Source organism: Gorilla gorilla, chromosome 5, assembly GCF_029281585.2.
Source record: "Gorilla gorilla gorilla isolate KB3781 chromosome 5, NHGRI_mGorGor1-v2.1_pri, whole genome shotgun sequence".
Taxonomy (NCBI): domain Eukaryota; kingdom Metazoa; phylum Chordata; class Mammalia; order Primates; family Hominidae; genus Gorilla; species Gorilla gorilla.
This window is the reverse complement of record NC_073229.2, coordinates 47430431-47447441: the sequence shown is the minus strand read 5'-3', so window position 1 is coordinate 47447441 and position 17011 is coordinate 47430431.

Here is a 17011-nt window from a genome sequence, read left to right as displayed (position 1 = left end):
TAGTCCCCACCACCTTGTCACTCCTTATTTGTGACACTAGCACTGTCCCATTACCTGCTACGTGACTGTTCTCTGCACAGTGGTCCTGCTCCTGTGAGTCAGAGTGTGTCATTTCTCCACCTAAAACATTCCAGTGGCTCCACCTTGGTCTTGTGAAGCTTCTGGAATGTCAGGCACGTGAGCATATGAGGGCACACCTGGTTCATTGTAGGGATTAAATTAATTTTTCTTGACTGAATGAATGAAATGAGTCTATTAAATTGCATCACAGAAAATTATAAAATGTAAAATACTGAAAAAGTTAAAGATTTTATTTTATGTAATTAGTGTGCATATCAATTCATCAGTTCATTCGTGCACTACCACGACTGGCAAAACAACACCCATTTATCTGCTTATACTTCCTTGGTCAGAAATCTGGGCAAGATGTGGATAGAATCCCTGTTCTGGGCTTCCAAAAGCTGTGTTTTCATTTTGAATCCTCCTTCAGGCTTATACAGAGGTGGCAGAATGAAGTTTCTGGCAGTTGTAAGACTGAGGTTTCTGTTCCTTGCTGGCTGTCAATACAGAGAATAGGCAGGGCTGTGCTCAATTCCTGGTGCCTAACAGTGTTCTTTCCTACACAGCCTCTTCATTTTCAAAGCCCACGGTAGAGGAAACCCGTCATGCTGAATCCCTCTCACACTGCAAATCTCTATGCTCAGGAAGAACACAGACCTTTCAAGGACTCACCTAATTAGGACAGTCAAAGCAGGATAAACCCAGTCTAAAGTCAACTAATTGAGGCCCTTGGTTATATCTGCTAAATCCCTTCACAGCAGCATCTACACTAGAGTTGCTTGAATAACTGGGGGAAAGTGAATGACCAGGAGGTGGCTGTTGGGGGCCATCATAGAATCAGCCCAGCAAGGGTTGGATCTTTCTTTTGTGTTTAATTTGGACACAGTTGGAAATTGAAGTTCAAGTAAAGTGATCATTGTGAATGGTAATAAAATGCATCCTCTTCAGCCATGGACATTCTCCTTACCTTTTAAAACTAAGTTACATGTGTAATGTCTTATAATTAATTTAGGCCAGGTGTGGTGGCTCACGCCTGTGATTCTAGCACCGTGGAATGCAGAGGAAGGCAGATTTGTTGATTCCAGAAGTTGAAGATCAGCCTGGGCAACGTGGAGAAACCCCCATCTCTACACAAAAATTTAGAAAATTAGCCAGGCGTGGTGCTTCATGCCTGTAGTCCCAGTTACTCAGGACACTGAGATAAGAGGGTCCCTTGAACCCAGGAAGTCGACACTGCAGTGCATGGTGATCATGCCACTGCACTCCAGCCTGGGTGACAGAGCAAGACCCTGTCTCAATAACAATAATATTAATAATAATGATAAATTTAGAGCAAATGCAAATTAACGTGTAATACTACATCCTCTTTTGTGAAAATGTATTAGTTATTTACTATTGCATAACAAATTATGTAAAACTTAGCAGCTCAAAATAGCAAATATTCATCATCTCCCACAGGTTCCAATGGTCAGGAATCCAGGAGAGGTTTCCCTGAGTGCTTCTTGCTCAGGGCCTCTCACAAGGTTGCAGTCCAGTTGTCAGCCTAGGCCTGCATCATCTGAGTGCTTCACTGGGACTGAGGATTCACATGAAACATGGATGGGTCACATGGCTGTTGGAAAAGCCCTAGTTCCTTGTTGTCTGTTCCCAGAAGGCCCCAGTTCTCAGCCACATGGAACTTCCTTCAGGGCTGCTTATGGCACAGCAGGTGGCTTCCCCCAGAGCTCATGATCCCAGAGACATTGACAGAGAAGGGGGAGGCTGCAGTGAGTTTTATGTTCTACACCCAGAGTCACAAACTGTTATGTCAGCATTACCAGTTAGAAGTTGTATTAGTCCGTTCTCACATTGCTATAAAGAAATACCTGAGACTGGGTAATTTATAAAGGAAAGAGGTTTAATTGACTCATAGTTCTGCGTTGCTGAGAAGGCTGCCCCATGAAACTTACAATCATGGCAGAAGTGGAGGCAAACAGGTCCTTCTTCACATGGTGGCAGGAGAGAGAATTGCAGATCGAAGTGGGGAAAAATACCTCATAAAACCATCAGATCTCATGAGAATTCCCTCACCATCATAAGAGCAGCATGGGGGTACCAAACCTGTGATCCAATCACCTCCCAGGAGATCCCTCCCCCCATACATAGGGATTACAATTTGCATGACAATTCAAGATGAGAATTGGGTGGGAATTCAGAGCCAGACCATATCAGAAATGCATCATTAAGTCCAAGCCACACTCAAGAGAGGAAATTAAGCAGCATCTCTGGAAGGGAACAGTATTAAAAGATTTGAATATATATTAAAAGCAAAATTAAAACTCTTGTTTCAGGATTTTGAAAATCAAAATTTTCTTATCTAATTATTTTTCATTAACCCTTTTAGCTTGTCTTTTAATTTAATTTAATTTAATTTTAAGTTCCAGGTTATGTGTGCAGGATGCGCAGCTTTGTTACATAGGTAAATGTGTGCCATGGTGGTTTGCTGCACCTATCAAACCATCACCTATGTATTAACCCTGGCATGCATTAGCTATTTTTTCCTAATACTCCTCCCACCACTGCCCTCCCCCAGCAGGCACCAGTGTGTGATGTTCCTCTCCTTGTGTCCATGTGTTTTCATTGCTCAGCTCCCAATTATAAGTGAGAACATGTGGTGTTTGACTTTCTGTTCCTGTGTTAGTTTGCTGAGGATGGCTTCCAGCTTCATCCATATCCCTGCAAAGGACTGAATCTCATTCCTTTTTGTGGCTGCATAATATTCCATGGTGTATATGTACAATATTTTCTTAATGCAGTACATCACTGATGGGCATTTGGGCTGATTCCATGTCTTTGCTATTGTGAATAGTGCTGCAATAAGCATACACATGCATGTATCTTTATAATAGAGTGATTTATTTTCCTTTGGATGTATACCCTGTAACGGGATTGCTGGGTCAAATGGTATTTCTGGTTCTAAATCTTTGAGGAATCACCAAACTGTCTTCCACAATGGTTCAACCAATTTACATTTCCAGCAACAGTGTAAAAGCCTTCCTATTTCTCCACAACCTCGCCAGCATCTGGTGTTTATGTAGTTTTAAATAATTGCCATTCTGACTGGCATTAGATGGTATCTCATTTGTGGTTTTGATTTGCATTTCTGTAATCAGTGATGTTGAGCTTTTTTTCATGTTTTTTTGGCCACATGTACGTCTTATTTTGTGAAATGTCTCTTCATGTCCTTTGTTCACTTTTTAATGAAGTTTTTTCATGTAAATTTGCTTAAGTTCTTTATAGATTCTGAATATTAGACCTTTGTAAGATAGATAGATTGCAAAAATTTTCTCCCGTTCTGTAGGGTGTCTGTTCACTCTGATAGTTTCTTTTTCTGTGCAGATGCTCTTTTGTTTAATTAGATCCCATTTGCCAATTTTTGCTTTTGTGGCAGACGCTTTTGGCGATTTCATCATAAAATCTTTGCCCATGCCTGTGTCCTGAATGGTATTGCCTAGATTTTCTTTCAGGGTTTTTATAATTTTGTGTTTTACATTTAAGTCTTTAATCTATCTTGAGTTAATTTTTGTGTAAGGTGTAAGGAAGGGGTCTAGTTTCAATTTTCTGCATATGGCTAGCCAGTTCTCCCATCACCATTTATTAAATAGGGAATCCTTTCCCTGTTGCTTGTTTTTGTCAGGTTTGTTGAAGATCAAATGGTTGTAGATGTGCGGACTTTTTTTGTGAATTCTCTATTCTGTTCCATTGGTCTATGTGCCTGTTTTTGTACCAGTATCATGCTGTTTTGTTTACTGTAGCCTCATAGTATAATTTTAAGTGGGGTAGTGTGCTGCCTCCAGCTTTGTTCTTTTTGCTTAGTATTCTCTTTGCTATATGAGCTCTTATTGGATCCATATGAATTTTAAAATAGTTTTTTTTCTAATTCCACGATAAGCTTATCTTTTAAAATTAATGATTAACTGTTTCAGACATCACAGAGCCTTGGGTGCTTAGGAGAAAACAGTTTGAAACAGAGAAAGGATATGCAACAGTATCTCTGAATTTTTCTTGTGAATACCTTTAATAACAATGTTGTTTTCAATTAGTTAACACAGTTGAGAACATAGAGTAACTAGATCAAATAGTTCCAAGACTTCAGTCTGATAAAAATAATGTCTTGAAAATAAGACTTTGTTTTGTCTAAGATATCTCAAATTTAGTGGAAGCACGTCCCAAGCACCAATTTTCTTATTGAAATATCATCTTCACTAAACATTTGCCTACACTTAAAAAAAAAAACAAAAACTCCGCTATATGGAGTAGCCATTCTTTTGTTTCTTTACTTCTCTAATAAACTTGCTTTCACTTAGGAAAATATTGCCTAATCAAATTGCTTTTCATTTACAAAAGTGTGAATCTCATACTTCAGTCAACACATCTAGCTTAGCATGATGCCAATAACTTTGGTTTGATGCAGTAGCCTGAAATGGTTAGCTCAAATTGAGAAACAAGTTTTTTTTCAAAAGCTAGCTATTTGGTGGGCATTACATAATAAACTTAACATCTTTTGCTCTGGTATTGAATGAGATGTGATAGAAGTCATTTGCACACCACTATGATTCTAAATAACACGGCTATTATGTGCTTCTGAAGTTTTTTTTTCTTTTTAGCAGTCCTATTCTGTTTTCCATTCATATTTGATATTCCATCACTGGTTATTCCTATTCTTTTCTTGTTTGATTTATTTTGATCAATTATTTGCATTTCCAATTCTGTAAAAGTTTAATTCAGTTGTATGTGTGGTAGAATGTAACATCAAATCCTTTGCAAGATGGAATTACCTTGCACAGCAGATTGAACATTGTATAACTGAAAATCTAGAGAGATGCCAGTCAGCCAAGGGTCAAATGACCTATTTTTAGCCAAGTCCGTTTTCATGGCATCCTGGTCCTCTCTGTCACATGACTCCTTACAATTCTCTGTGGTTTGCTTCCAATGTAAGTAGTTCTTATTAAGGATCCTTGCAATTAACTTTGGTATTCTTTTCTCTTACATTTTTTTAAAATTATACTTTAAGTTCTATGGTACATGTGCATAACGTGCAGGTTTGTCACATATGTATGCATGTGCCCTGTTGGTTTGCTGCCCTCTTTAACTAGTCATTTACATTAGGTATTTCTCCTAATGCTATCCCTCCCCCATCCCGCCACCCGACGACAGGCCCCAGTGTGTGATGTTCCCCATCCTGTGTCCAAGTGTTCTCATTGTTCAATTCACCTATGAGTGAGAACATGCGATGTTTGATTTTCTGTCTTCGTGATAGTTTGCTCAGAATGATGGTTTCCTGCTTCATCCATGTCACTACAAAGGACATGAACTCATCCTTTTTATGGCTGCATAGTATTCCATGGTGTATATGTGCCACATTTTCTTAATCTAGTCTATCATTGATGGACATTTGGGTTGGTTCCAATTCTTTGCTATTGTGAATAGTGCCACAATAAACATACATGTGCATGTGTCTTTATAGCAGCATGATTTATAATCCTTTGGGCATATACCCAGTAATGGGATGGCTGGGTCAAATGGTATTTCTAGTTCTAGATCCTTCAGGAATTGCCACACTGTCTTCCACAATGGTTGAACTAGTTTACAGTCCCACCAACAGTGTAAAAGTGTTCCTGTTTCTCCACATCCTCTCCAGCACCTGTTGTTTCCTGACTTTTTAATGATCGCCATTCTAACTGGTGTGAGATGGTATCTCACTGTGGTTTTGATTTGCATTTCTCTGATGGCCAGTGATGATGAGCATTTTTTCATGTGTCTGTTGGCTGCATAAATGTCTTCTTTTGAGAAGTGTCTGTTCATATCCTTTGCCCACTTTTTATGGGGTTGTTTGATGGGTAGACTGCAAAAATTTTCTCCCATTCTGTAGGTTGCCTGTTCACTCTGATGGTAGTTTCTTTTGCTGTGCAGAAGCTTTTTAGTTTAATTAGATCCCATTTGTCTAATTTGGCTTTTGTTGCCATTGCTTTTGGTGTTTTAGTCACGAAATCCTTGCCCATGCCTATTTCCTAAGTGGTATTGCCTAGGTTTTCTTTTGGGTTTTATGGTTTTAGGTCTAACATTGAAGTCTTTAATCCATCTGGAATTAATTTCTGTATAAGTTGTAAGGAAGGGATCCAGTTTCAGCTTTCTACATAGGGATAGCCAGTTTTCCCAGCACCATTTATTAAGTTTCCCAGCACCTTTCCCTATTGCTTGTTTCTGTCAGGTTTGTCAAAGATCAGATGATTGTAGATGTGTGGTGTTATTTCTGAGGCCTCTGTTCTGTTCCATTGGTCTGTATCTCTGTTTTGGTACCAGTACCATACTGTTTTGGTTACTGCAGCCTTGTAGTATAGTTTGAAGTCAGGTAGCATCATGCCTCCAGCTTTGTTCTTTTGGCTTAGGATTCTCTTGGCAATGTGGTCTCTTTTTTGGTTCCATATGAACTTTAAAGTAGTTTTTTCCAATTCTGTGAAGAAAGTTATTGGTAGCTTGATGGGGATGGCATTGAATCTATAAATTACCTTGGGCAGTGTGGCCATTTTCACGATATGGATTCTTCCTATCCATGAACGTGGAATGTTCTTCCATTTGTTTGTATCCTCTTTTATTTCATTGAGCAGGTTTGTAGTTCTCCTTGAAGAGGTCCTTCACATCCCTTGTAAGTTGGATTCCTAGGTATTTTATTCTCTTTGTAGCAATTTTGAATAGGAGTTCACTCATGATTTGGCTGTCTGTCTGTTATTGGTGTGTAAGAATGCTTGTGATTTTTGCACATTGATTTTGTATCCTGAGACTTTGCTGAAGTTGCTTATCAGCTTAAGGAGATTTTGGGCTGAGATGATGGGGTTTTCTAGACATACAATCGTGTCATCTGCAAACAGGGACGATTTGACTTCCTCTTTTCCTAATTGAATACCCTTTATTTCCTTCTCCTGCCTAATTGCCCTGGCCAGAACTTCCAACACTATGTTGAATAGGAGTGATGAGAGAGGGCATCCCTGTCTTGTGCCCGTTTTCAAAGGGAATGCTTCCAGTTTTTGCCCATTCAGTATGATATTGGCTGTGGGTTTGTCATAGATAGCTCTTATTATTTTGAGATACGTCCCATCAATACTTAATTTATTGAGAGTTTTTAGCATGAAGGTTGTTGAATTTTGTCAAAGGCCTTTTTTGCATCTATTGAGATAATCATGTGGTTTTTGTCGTTGGTTCTGTTTAAATGCTGGATTATGTTTATTGATTTTCGTATGTTGAACCAGCCTTGCATCCCAGGGATGAAGCCCACTTGATCATGGTGGATAAGCTTTTTGATGTGCTGCTGGATTCGGTTTGCCAGTATTTTATTGAGGATTTTTGCATCTATGTTCATCAGGGATATTGGTCTAAAATTCCCTTTTTTTGTTGTGTCTCTGCCCGGCTTTGGTATCAGGATGATGCTGGCCTCATAACATGAGTTAGGGAGGATTCCCTCTTTTTCTATTGATTGGAATAGTTTCAGAAGGAATGGTACCAGCTCCTCCTTGTACCTCTGGTAGAATTCGGCTGTGAATCCATCTGGTCCTGGACTATTTTTGGTTGGTAAGCTATTAATTATTGCCTCAATTTCAGAGCCTGTTATTGGTCTATTCAGAGATTCAACTTTTTCCTGGTTTAGTCTTGGGAGGGTGTATGCGTCGAGGAATTTATCCATTTCTTCTAGATTTTCTAGTTTATTTGCATAGAGGTGTTTATAGTATTCTCTGATGGTAGTTTGTATTTCTGTGGGATTGGGGGTGATATCCCCTTTATCATTTTTATTGCATCTATTTGATTCTTCTCTCTTTATTAGTCTTGCTAGCGGTCTATCAATTTTGTTGGTCTTTCAAAAAATCAGCTCCTGGATTCATTGATTTTTTGAAGGGTTTTTTGTGTCTCTATTTCCTTCAGTTCTGCTCTGATCTTAGCTATTTCTTGCCTTCTGCTAGCTTTTGAATGTGAGTGCTCTTGCTTCTCTAGTTCTTTTAATTGTGATGTTAGGGTGTCGATTTTAGATCTTTCCTGCTTTCTCTTGTGGGCATTTAGTGCTATAAATTTCCCTTTACACACTGCTTTGAATGCATCCCAGAGATTCTGGTATGTTGTGTCTTTGTTCTCGTTGGTTTCAAAGAACATCTTTATTTCTGCCTTCCTTTCGTTATGTACCCAGTAGTCATTCAGGAGCAGGTTGTTCAGTTTCCATGTGATTGAGCAGCTTTGAGTGAGTTTCTTAATCCTGAGTTCTAGTTTGATTGCACTGTGGTCTGAGAGACAGTTTGTTATAATTTCTGTTCTTTTACATTTGCTGAGGAGTGCTTTACTTCCAAGTATGTGGTCAGTTTTGGAATAAGTGTGGTGTGGTGCTGAGAAGAATGTATATTCTGTTGATTTGGGGTGGAGAGTTCTGTAGATGTCTATTAGGTCTGCTTGGTGCAGAGCTGAGTTCAATTCCTGGATATCTTTGTTAACTTTCTGTCTCATTGATCTGTCCGATGTTGACAGTGGGGTGTTAAAGTCTCCCATTACTATTGTGTGGGAGTCTAAGTCTCTTTATATGTCTCTACGGACTTGCTTTATGAATCTGGGTGCTCCTGTATTGGGTGCATATATATTTAGGATAGTTAGCTCTTCTCGTTGAATTGATCCCTTTACCATTATGTATTGGCCTTCTTTGTCTCTTTTGATCTTTGTTGGTTTAAAGTCTGTTTTATCAGAGACTAGGATTGCAACCCCTGCCTTTTTTTGTTTTCCATTTGCTTGGTAGATCTTCCTCCATCCCTTTATTTTGAGCCTATGTGTGTCTCTGCACGTGAGATGGGTTTCCTGAATACAGGACACTGATGGGTCTTGACTCTTTATCCAATTTGCCAGTCTGTGTCTTTTAATTGGAGCATTTAGCCCATTTACATTTAAGGTTAATATTGTTATGTGTGAATCTGATCCTGTCATTATGATGTTAGCTGGTTATTTTGCTCATTAGTTGATGCAGTTTCTTCCTAGCCTCAATGGTCTTTACTATTTGGCATGTTTTTGCAGTGGCTGGTACTAGTTGTTCCTTTCCATGTTTAGTGCTTCCTTCAGGAGCTCTTGTAAGGCAGGCCTGGTGGTGACAAAATCTCTCAGGATTTGCTTGTCTGTAAAGGATTTTATTTCTCCTTCACTTACAAAGCTTAGTTTGGCTGGATATGAAATTCTGGGCTGAAAATTCTTTTCTTTAAGAAAGTTGAATATTGGCCCCTACTCTCTTCTGCCTTGTAGAGTTTCTGCCGAGAGATCAGCTGTTAGTCTGATGGGTTTCCCTTTGTGGGTAGCCCGACCTTTCTCTCTGTCTTCCCTTAACATTTTTTCTTCATTTCAACTTTGGTGAATCTGACAATTATGTGTCTTGGAGTTGCTCTTCTTGAGGAGTATCTTTGTTGTGTTCTCTCTATTTCCTGAATTTGAATGTTGGCCTGCCTTGCTAGATTGGGGAAGTTCTCCTGGATAATATCCTGCAGAGTGTTTTCCAACTTGGTTCCATTCTCTCTGTCACTTGCAGGTACACCAATCAGATGCAGATTTGGTCTTTTCACATAGTCCCATATTTCTTGGAGGCTTTGTTCATTTCTTTTTATTCTTTTTTCTCTAAACTTCTCTTCTCACTTCATTTCATTCATTTGATCTTCCATCACTGATAACCTTTCTTCCAGTTGATCGAATCAGCTACTGAAGCTTGTGCATTCATCACTTAGTTCTCGTGCCGTAGTTTTCAGCTCCATCAGGTCCTTTAAGGACTTCTCTGCATTGGTTATTCTAGTTAGCCATTCATCTCATCTTTTTTCAAGGTTTTTAACTTCTTTGTCATGGGTTCGAACTTCCTCCTTTAGCTCGGAGAAGTTTGATCGTCTGAAGCCTTCTTCTCTCAACTCATCAAAGTCATTCTCCTTCCAGCTTTGTTCCATTGCTAGTGAGGAGCTGCATTCCTTTGGAGGAGGAGAGGCACTCTGATTTTTAGAATTTTCAGTTTTTCTGCTCTGTTTTTTCCCCGTCTTTGTGGATTTATCTACCTTTGGTCTTTGATGATGGTGACGTACAGATGGGGTTTTGGTGTGGATGTCCTTTCTGTTTGTTAGTTTTCCTTCTGACAGTCAGGACCCTCAGCTGCAGGTCTGTTGGAGTTTGCTGGAGGTCCACTACAGACCCTGTTTGCCTGGGTATCAGCAGCGGAGGCTGCAGAACAATGCATATTGGTGAACAGCAAATATTGCTGCCTGATCTTTCCTCTGGAGGTTTTGTCTCAGAGGAGTACTCGGCCGTGTGACGTGTCAGTCTGCCCCTACTGGGGGATGCCTCCCAGTCAGGCTACTTGGGAGTCAGGGACCCACTTGAGGAGGCAGTCTGTCTGTTCTCAGATCTCAAGCTGCATGCGGGAGAACCACTACTGTCTTCAAAGCTGTCAGACAGGGACATTTAAGTCTGCAGAGGTTTCTGCTGCCTTTTGTTTGGCTATGCCCTGCCCCCAGAGGTGGAGTCTACAGAGGCAGGCAGGCCTCCTTGAGCTGTGTGGGCTCCACCCAGTTCGAGCTTCCTGGCCGCTTTGTTTACCTACTCAAGCCTTAGCAATGGCGGGCACCCCTCCCCCAGCCTTGCTGCTGCCTTGCAGTTTGATCTCAGACTGCTGTGCTAGCAATGAGCGAGGCTCTGTGGGCGTAGGACCCTCTGAGCCAGGCATGGGATATAATCTCTTGGTGTGCCGTTTGCTAAGACCATAGGAAAAGTGCAGTATTAGGGTGGGAGTGACCTAATTTTCCAGGTGCCATCTGTCACCCCTTTCCTTGGCTAGGAAAGGGAATTCCCTGACCCCTTGCGCTTCCTGGGTGAGGTGTGGCCTCACCCTGCTTTGGCTCATGCTTGGTGCACTGCACCCACTGTCCTGCACCCACTGTCTGACAGTCCCCAGTGAGATGAACCTGGTACCTCAGTTGGAAATGCAGAAATCATTCGTCTTCTGTGTTGCTCACCCTGGGAGCTGTAGACTGGAGCTGCTCCTATTCCCCGAATTAATTTTTGTTGACTGAATAAATGAAATATGAGTGTATTAAAATTTAATTTCATCACATAAAATTATAAAATAATACTGGAAAAGATTGAGAAAGTTTTTATTTTATGTAACTAGTGTGCATATCAATTCATAAATTCATTCCATTTGTCTGTTGAGACTGTGTACGAATTTTATGACTGCATAACAAATTATCACAAATATTGGCTTTAAACAATACCCATTTATTTAATTAATTCATTTATTTTTAGAGAAATGGTCTCTTTCTCTCATCCATTTTGAAGTGCAGTCACACAGTCATGGCTCACTGCAGCCTTGAAATCCTGGGCTCAAAGGATCCTCCTGGCTCAGTCTTCAGAGTAACTAGAACTACAGGCAAATGCCACCATGCCCAGCTAATTAAAAAAAAAATTGTAGAGATGAGGGTCTCATTGCATTACCCAGGCTGGTCTCAAATTCCTGGGTGTAAGTGATCCTCCTGTGTAAGCCCCTCAAATATTAGGATTGCAGGTGTGTGCTACCACACCTGCCCAAACAACATCCACTGATCTGTTTACAGTTCTTTAGGCAGAAATCCAGGCATGATGTAGACGGGGTCTCTATTCAGGGCTTCCCAAAGCTGTGTTTTCATTTTGAATCCTCCTTCAAGCATATATAGAGGCGGCAGAATTCAGTTTCTGGCAGTCGTTAAGACTGAGTTTCCTGTTCCCTGCTAGCTGTCAAGGTAGAGAGGAGGGAGGGCTGTGCTGAATGCCTGGAGCCAAACAGCATTCTTTTCTAGTCAGCCCCTTCAATTTCAAAGCCCACAGTGGAGGAAACCCCTCACACTGAATCCCTCTCACACTGTGAATCTCTATGCTCAGGAAGAACCCAGTCCTTTCATGGGCTCACCTGATTAGGACTGTCCAAGCAGGCTAAACCCAGCCTCAAGTCAACTGATTGAGGACCTTGATTATATCTGCTAAATCCCTTCACAGCAGCACCTACAGTAGAGTTGGTTGAATAATTGGGGGAAGGTGGATGACCAGGAGCTGGTTGTTGGGGCTATTATAGAATCAGCCTAGCAAGGGTTGGATTTTCCTTTTGTGTTTAATTGAGACACAGTTGAAAATTGAAGTTCAAGTAAAGTGATCATTGTGAATGATAATAAAATACATCCTCTTCAGCCATGGAGATTCACCTTACCTCTTAAAATCAAGTGACAGGTTTAATAGCTTATAATTAATTCATGCCAGGTGTGGTGGCTGGCACCTACAATCCTAGCACTGTGGCGGGCAGAGGAAGGCAGATCCATTGACTCCAACAGTTTGAGATCAGCCTGGGCAACATGGTGAAACCTCCATCTCTACGAAAACATTAGAGTATTATCCAGGCATGGTGGTTCATGCCTGTAGTCCCAGCCAGCTACTCAGGAGGCTGAGGTCAGAGGATATTTGAGCACAGGAAGTCAACACAGCGGTGAATGGTGAACATGCCACTGCACTCTAGCCTCTGTGACAGAGCAAGATGCTGTCTCAAAAATAGTAATAATCATGATCATAAATTTAGAGCAAATGAAAATTGAAGTGCAATAAATCATCCTCTCTTATGAAAATGTATTAGTTATTTACTATTGCATAACAAATTACATAAAACTTAGCAGCGCAAAACAACAAACATCATCTACCGCAGTTTCCAATGGTCAGGAATCCAGGAGCAAGGTTTCCCTGAGTGCTTCTGGCTCAGAGCCTCTCACAAGGTTACAGTCCAGTCCAGGGCTGCATCGTCTGAGAGCTTCACTAGGGCTTGGGATTTACATGAAACATGGCTCACTCACATGGTTCCTTGTTGTCCGGTCCCAGGAGGCCTCAGTTTTTAGCCACATGGACCTTCCTGCAGGGCTGCTTATGGCACAGCAGTTGGCTTCCCCCAGAGCTCATGATCCCAGAGACAGAGAGAGAGAAGCTGCAGTGAGTTTTATGTTCTACACCCAGAGTCAAAAACTGTTATATCAGCACTACTCTATCAGTTAGAAGTTGTATTTGTCTGTTCTCACACTGCTATAAAGAAATACCTGAGACTGGGTAATTTATAAAGGAAAGAGGTTTAATTGACTCACAGTTCTGCATGACTGAGGAGGCGGCCTCAGGAAATTTACAATCATGGCAGAAGGGGAAGGAAGCATGTCATTCTTCACATGGTGGTGGGAGAGAGAAATGCAAGGTTGTGGGGAGCGGGGGTGGCAGGGAAGACTCTTGTAAAACCATCAGATCTCATAGAACTCACTCACTATCATGAGAACAGCATGAGGGAAACATCCCCATGATCTAATCACTTCCCACCATGTCTTTCCCCTAGCACGTGGGGATTACAATTCAAGATGAGTTTGGGTGGGGACACAGGGTGAGGCCATATCAGAAGTGCATCATTAAGTCCAAGGCGAACTCACAGGGAAGGAATTAAGCTGCACCATTGGAAGGGAGGAGTATCAAGGGATTTGCATACATGTTGAAAGCAAAATTAAAATTATTATTTCAGGATTTTGTAAATCAAATGCTTCTTTCATGTGATTATTTTTCTTTAATGCTTTAAGCTTCTTTTTAATTTTTATTTTAAGTTTCAGGGTACATATGCAGGATGTGCAGGTTTGTTACATAGGTAAACGTGTGCCATGGTGTTTTGCTACACTTATCAACCCAGCACCTAGGTATTAAGCCTAGCATGAATGAGCTATTTTTCCTAATGCGCACCCCACCTCTGCCCTCCCCCAAAAGGACACAGTGTGTGTTGTTCCCATCCCGGTGCCCATGGATTCTCATTGCTCAGCTCCCAATTATAAGTGAGAACATGCAGTGTTTGTTTTTCTGTTTCTGCATTAGTTTGTTGAGGATAATGGCTTCCAGCTTTTTCCATGTCCCTGCAAAAGATGATCTCCTTCCTTTTTAAGGCTGCATAGTATTCCATGGTGTACATGTCATATGTTTTCTTTATCCAGTCTATCGTTGATGGGCATTTAGGTTGATTCCATGTCTTTGCTATTGTGAGTGGTGCTGCAATGAACATACACATGGATGTAACTTTATAATAGAATGATTTATATTTCTTTGGGTATATACCCAGTAATGGGATTGCTGGGTCAAATGGTATTTCTAGTTCTAGATCTTTGAGGAATCGTCATATTGTCTTCCACAATGGTTGAACTAATTTACATTCCCACCAACAGTTAAAGCGTTCCTATTTCCCTGCAACCTTGCCAGTATCTGTTGTTTCTTGACTTTTTAATAATCACCATTCTGACTGGCATGAGATGGTATCTCATTGTGGTTTTGATTTGCATTTCTCTAATGACCAGTGATGATGAGCTTTTTTTCATATGTTTGTTGGCCACATGTATGTCTTCTTTTAAGAAGTGTCTGTTCATTTCATTTGCCCACTTTTTAATGGGGTTGTTTGTTATTTTCTCGTAAATTTGCTTAATTTCCTTGTAGATTGTGGATATTAGATCTTTGTCAGATGGATAGATTACAAAAATTTTCTTTCATTCTGTAGGTTGTCTGTTCACTCTGATCACAGTGTCTTTTCCTGTGCAGAAGCTCTTTAGTTTAATTAGATCCCATTTGTCAGTTTTTGCTTTTGTGGCAGATGCTTTTGGCGATTTCATCATAAAATCTTTGCCCATGCCCAGGCAAATGGTATTGCCTAGATTTTCTTCTTGGGTTTTTATAGTTTTGGGTTTTACATTTAGGTCTTTAATCCATCTAGAGTTAATTTTTGTGTAAGATGTAAGGAAGGGGTCCAGTTTCAGTTTTCTGCAAATGGCTAGCCCGTTTTCCCAACACCATTTATTAAATATGGAATCATTTCCCTGTTGCTTGTTTTCATCAGGTTTGTTGAAGATCAGATGGTTTTAGATATGCAGTTTTATTTCTGAGTTCTCTACTCTCTTCCATTAGTCTGTTACCATGCTGTTTTGGTTACTGTAGCCTGTAGTATAGTTTGAAATCAGGTAGTCTGAGGCCGCCCACTTTGTTCTTTTTGTGTAGGATTGTCCTGGCTATATGAGCTCTTTTTTGGTTCCATATGAATTTTAAAATAGTTTCTTCTAATTCTGTGATAAGCTTCTCTTTTTAAATTAATGATTAAAAGTTTGAGACATCACAGAGCCTTGGGTGTTGTGGGGAAAACAGTTTGAGACAGAGAAAGAGGATACAATAGTATGTCTGAGTTTTTTTTGCAAATACCTTTAATAACAATATTCTCTTCAATGAGTCAACAGTTGAGAACCCAGAGTAACTAGAGCAAATATTCCAAAGACTTCTGTGCCATAAAAATAATGACTTGAAAATAAGTCTTTGTTTCAACTAAGATGTCTCACATTTAGTTGAAATATGCCCCAAGTGCCAATTTTCTTATTGAAATATCATCTTCAAAAAACATTTGCCTACACTTAAAAAAAAGGGCTGTTGTATCTATTGAGTAGCCATTCTTTTGTTTCCTTACTTCTCTCATAAACTTGATTTCACTTTAAAAAATTTGCCTAATTGGTTGTAATTTACAAAAATGTGAATCTCATACCTCAGTTAACACATCTAGCTTAGCAAGATGTCAATAGCTTTGGTTGGATGCAGTAGCCCAAAATGGTTAGCTCCAACTGAGGCATAAGATTTTTCAAAAACTGGCTATTTGGTGAGCATTCTGTAATAAACTTAACATCTTTTGTTCTGGTATTGAATCAGATACGATAGAAGTGATTTGGACACCACTATGATTCTAAATAGCACTGCAATTTTGTGCTTTCAAGTTTTTTTGAGCAATCCTGTTGTGTTTTCCATTCATATTTGCTATTCCATCACTGGTTGTTCCTTTATACTCTTTTATTGTTTCATCTATTTTGATCAATGATGTGCATTTCCAATTCTGTAAAAGTTTAATTCAGTTGTATGTGTGGAATATGTAACAAATCAAATCCTTTGCAAGATGGAATTACCTTGCACATCAGATTGAATCTTGTATACCTGAAAATCTAGAGAGATGCCTGTGAGCCAAGGATCATATGGCCCTTTAGCGAAGGGTATTGTCATGGCATCCTGTAAGGAGCCTCTCTGTCATGTGGCTCCTTACAATTCTCTGTGGTTTTCTTCCAATGTAAGTAGTTCTTGTTACGGATCCTTGCAATGAACTTTGATATTTTTTTCTTTCATTTTTTAAGAAACAGGTATATTTTAGTTTGAAAAATACTGTTTAAGGAGTTATAATCTAGTAGTTACCTGGGTTCCCAGCACTGGCGTAAGACACAGAACCCGCAAAGCCACCCTGGGCTGCTGCCCAATCACATCCCCCAGAATGAGACCCCATCCTGAGTCTTGTTTTTATTATCACTTTGTATTTCTTTAAAGATTTGTACAATAAGTATATATAATCTCAAACCAAATATTAGTTTCACTGGTTTTTAAGCTTCCTGTACAGAAATTCCTACTGCATTTCTTTTCTCATGATGCACATTATGTATAGGAGTTATCTGTTGTGTGGGAGGCTGTCATTCACTCATTTTTACTGCTGAAGGTTTACATTTTATGGTTATACCACAATTTCACTACTTTGCTATTGACGTATAGGAGGCTGATTCCAGTTTTTGCCATAAACATTAGTGTGCATGTCTCCTGGGCACATAGGCGAGAAAGCCGCCAGAGTGTATGATTAGGAGTGGGATGGTTGGATGATATGTTGTATGGCCTTTAACCATACTAAATAATGATAATATGATTTCCAAAGTAATTGTGCCAACTTAAGCTTTTACAATAAATGTGTAATATGTGATGTTGATGTGTTCTGAAAACACTGAGTTGAAGGAATTAAGAGTTAATAGCAACTGCCTTGGCTGCAGAATTGTAG